Genomic DNA, 5016 nt, shown 5'->3' with positions numbered 1-5016 from the left:
TATATATATTATATATATATGTATATATTATATATATATATATATATATATATATATACATGACTTTTATTTTTTACTTATATACATTTTTGGCATTATGCCAAGCACTGGGACAACTAAGGCCCTTCAGCGCTGAAACGGAAATTGACAATAAAAGTTTGAAAGGAGTAACAGGAGGAAAACCTCGCAGTTGCACTATGAAACAATTGTGAGTAGAGGGTGGACATTAAGATGGTAGAAAGAGAATATGAAGGGAGGTACAGTAAAATGAATGGACGCTGCAAAGAGCCTTAAGTAATCCCTACATTGCACCGAATGAGGTTCACTGAAGGCACTATCACCCTACGGGTTATATACGACTTAATCTCTCTCTCTCTCTCTCTCTCTCTCTCTCTCTATATATATATATATATATATATATATTATATATATATATATATACTGTTATTAATTTCTTTGCCAAGAGCCAGAATAAATTATTATTGTTATTACTCTATTATGTTTAAAGCAGGTCTTCCGTTCAATAAATCAATTGCCAGTCCAGACAAAGATTTACTAAACACAGGACTTCAGGTAATTAAAACACTCAAAGGGGGAGACAAAAAAAAATGTCTAAATTTAACACTTATTTATTTACAAGTAAAACTCAAAGAAATGTCCTCGAAAACCTGCTTGAGGAACTAGAAAAGTAAGCACCCATGCATACACAATAAATGTCCTCACATACCTCAAACTCCTACCTAACTATTATACCGTAGAGTAAGAGAGAAATATCACAGTAGTAGAACGAAATCAACACTCACTCACGTGTATACGATTGGCGGAGAAAAAGCCCAGAAACTTAACACTAAAAACTGATTTTTCCTTAACACTCATCATTTACAAAAATAATTAAGATACACCTTAGTTCATTCAATTAATAATTAATTGTTCACCAAATATGGCGAAATCTCACTGAAACTGCTTCATTCGGAGAAAACTGTCTACAAAGGCTCTCACGGGAGCCTTCACTTGATGCTTGGAGGCAATACTCGAACATTAGAGTCCACTCACATAAAGGGGAAGTAAATACGGGCAAAAGGGGATGCTCACCCTTCTCCGGCCTCAGAAGGCCTCCTGACGATTCTCGGAGGATACAGCAGTGCACTCGTCAATGCAAGGTGTGGAAAGCCCACAGACAAACTCGCACAAGAGGGCACGGGACCAACCCTCACCAGCAACAGCAGCCTGGCATTTTACAAAAATAAAAGCGAGCGTCTCAATGCCCTGTCCGTGGCCAGAAGGCAATGTTGCAGAAAACAGTGAAGAAGAGTGCGGTATGAATAGGTGATGCTGAACCTCCCTTCGGGGAACCGTGACGATTAACCTTCGCATGATGGAAAACTCCCCCACATAGTAGAGTAAGGATGACGTGAAAATAACAGCGTAAAAACCATCAGGCGGAAAAGGCAATCACTGAAGACGATCCTCCACTCGTTGAAACATGAAAAAAAGGAAACGAGCGGATATATACAACTATATAACAACAAAAACAAAACCCTTGAGGGGAGCGAAAAGAATCAACAAGCAGTTTCTTGAGACTCATGTAAAAAAGCTTAACTTACGTTAAGAGAAACCACAGAAATAATTTAAGATGATATAACAATACACACACACACACACACACACACACACACACACACACACATATATATATATATATATATATATATATATATATATATATATATATATATATATATATATACGTATATATTATACATATACACACACAAACACACACACATATATATACGAGAATATATATATATATATATATATATATATTATATATATATATATATATATATATATATATATATATATGTGTGTGTGTGTGTGTGTGTGTGTGTGTGTGTGTGTGTGTGTGTAGATCCATGGAGAGTAAAGTAGTGGCTGAGTAAAAATCTGTTGTACAGTATGTTGTTACCGCACTGTATCTCCACGCAACGTAGGGAAACCAATCATACAGTAGCAGTTATAGAAGTAGTGAAGCCAATAGTAATAGTCAAGGTCCAACGAAAGATTGGACCTTGGGCAATAGTAGTAGTAATAGTGGTGGTGGTAACGGTATTATGCATAGTTACTACACATATAGAGCCATATGAAATGAATTTACAGGAACTTTATTAAACAAATATAGAAATAAATCGCCGGTGACCATAAACCATACCAATAAACTATACGACCCAGTTACCTGAACCAATGGGAGTAACGTACGCTAGGTGTTGAAATCTGTCAGTCAAGAAATGGCTTTGTTATGTAACAAATGTTTAATTTTTCTTCTAATATCTGTCAATTGTTTTTGATGAATATATTTGTTTATTTGCATACTCATTTACTTTGGGCCTATGTTTAACAATGCTGCTCTTCCCTTACCTTTGGTTTCCTCACTGTTTCCCATTTTCTATCTTCCTTTATCTTTGATTACCTCTGTTCCCATTTTCTATCTTCCCTTACCTTTGGTTTCTCCTGTTTCCCATTTCTATCTTCTTTTATCTTTGATTTCCTGTTTCCCATTTTCTATCTTCCCTTACCTTTGATTTCCTGTTTCCAATTCTCTATCTTCCTAAACAATTTATTTCCTCTCTGTTTCCCATTTTCTATCTTCCCTTACCTATGATTTCCTCTGTTTCCAATTCTCTATCTCCCTTTACAATTGATTTCCTCTCTGTTTCTCATTTTCTATCTTCCTTGCCTCTGATTTCCTGTTTCCCATTTTCTTCTTCCCTTACCTTTGATTTCCTCTGTTTCCCATTTTCTATAAGCAAATTATTAATAATCTTAGTACCGAAAACCCAAATCTCAGCTTCTACTCCAAAATACGGAGAGAGAGAGAGAGAGAGAGAGAGAGAGAGAGAGAGAGAGAGAGAGAGAGAGAGAGAGAGAGAGAGAGAGAGAGAATGATTAAATTTTGGAGCACTTTAACACGCTCCAAGTTATTATAGTCCCCTGATTAAAACTTTCCCCTTCAGGGAAAGAACGGAGGAGCGTCGAAGACCCAGAGAGAAAGAACGGAAGAGTTTTACCAAAGGTAAGTTGCACCACTTTCGTAAAAGCGAAGCACTGAAATTCAATCTCCCGATTCTCAATTTTGAGTTCCCCCGCCTGTTTTAGCTTCCATTCCCGGAGTTTTTCTCCTCACAATTGATTAGCAAAGAAAGAGCTTCTTGAACACGTAGGTGCAGCGTAGTTTTGTGCTCGAATAAACACTATACACGAATGTACACGTATGCAATATTCATACTTGAAACAGGTTACGCGGGAACCATAGCAATCTTAAGGCAGCGACGTTCAATGTGTTTGGTTTGGGGGATTTGGATCGTAAGATATGAAAATTTACGAGAGAGAGAGAGAGAGAGAGAGAGAGAGAGAGAGAGAGAGAGAGAGAGAGAGAGTTTTTTTAAAAAACTTGTAGTGCTACCCTCAGATTGGGATGAGTATGATTTGAAATCTAAGCTTCTCGTGCGGAGAAGTTCGGGGGATTATAATGTAGTCATGAATGTACGCTGTGTCAGAGAGAGAGAGAGAGAGAGAGAGAGAGAGAGAGAGAGAGAGAGAGAGATTTGCATAGATACTGTTGATGGAATAGAGTTTGCTATAAATAGAAAAGGAGGCTTGAAGACACCCAAGATGATCCCGGTCATTAAATCGTAATTAAAAATATTTGTAATAAAATGAAAATGCATCATAGTTACGAGCCAACGAAGCATTTTGGTATTGTTGCATCTGTATATACTGAATACGATTCTGTGCAGCAGATGTGCTTGGATGTTTATAAGCCTCTTTATATCAACGCTTAAGTATTAATCAAAGAAGCTAATGGTTAAAACAATCCAGTATTAGGCCTACACTTTATTTTCAAGGTATCTGAAATGTAATTTTCTATTATTCGTACAGCGTATCTCTGCTAATGTCTACATAAAACAAGTAATCGAGTTTTCCGTTACATCATATAATCAAGGCCACCGAAAATAGATCTGTCTTTCGGTAAGTGGATGGAATATAAAGTCTAAACCAAAGACCAAGCACTGGGACCTATGAGGTCATTCAGCACCGGAAAGAATTTTGAAGGTAGTTAGGTTTCAAAGGTGTACCAGGAGGAAAACCTCGCAGTTGCACTGTGAAACAATTGTTAGGAGAGGGTGGACAGTAAGAAGGAAGAAAGAAAATATGAACGGAGGTACGGTAAAAGGAATGAAAGGAGTTGCAGTTAGGGGCCAAAGGGACGCTGCAAAATACCTACAGTGCACCCCGAGGTTTCGGTAAGTGGGTCCTGGTTCCGGCATAATTCTGTATGAGCCGCGCCCATGAAACTTTAACCACGGCACGGTAGTGGTCTGGCCTATACCGTTGCCAGAAGCACGATTATGGCTAACTTTATTCTTAAATCAAATAAAAATTACTGAGGCTAGAGGGCAACAATTTCTTAGGTGAGATGATTATGATTGGAGGGTGGAAGATTAACATATCAATTTACAGCCCTCTAGCCTTAGTAGTTAGTTTATAAGATCTGAAGGACGACAGAAAAAGTACGGACAGAAGAAATGCGGATGGACAGAAGAAGCTGGTACTAAAGTTTTCTTTTCAGAAAACTAAAAAGTAATAGTACCATGTATATGGTGCATCGTCAACGAAGAAATCTACCTTATCTTTTTTCTTCTTCTTTCGATCCTAAGACCTATGGAACAGTCAGCCAGCATCGCCCTAACCTACACCAACGACCATTGCCATGTTAAGTCATAGCGGGCGCCACAACGCAATTAGTTTTCAAAAGCAAAACAAGAGCAAATGGCCTCGCGTCGTCAGAAAGGCACGACGAAGGGTTGGGGGCCTGAGTCTTGTTTCCTTCTATATGGTTCCCATAAAAGCACAACTTTCGTATAAACTACAAGTATGTGTATGTGGTTGATGGGACGGGAAAGGCCAGTGACACATAAAACTGACTTTAGTTTGACCATGCCTTAATTAAAACTG

Source organism: Macrobrachium nipponense, chromosome 23, assembly GCF_015104395.2.
Source record: "Macrobrachium nipponense isolate FS-2020 chromosome 23, ASM1510439v2, whole genome shotgun sequence".
Lineage (NCBI taxonomy): Eukaryota > Metazoa > Arthropoda > Malacostraca > Decapoda > Palaemonidae > Macrobrachium > Macrobrachium nipponense.
The sequence above is the reverse complement of the archived record's forward strand: the minus strand, read 5'-3'. Positions refer to the sequence as shown.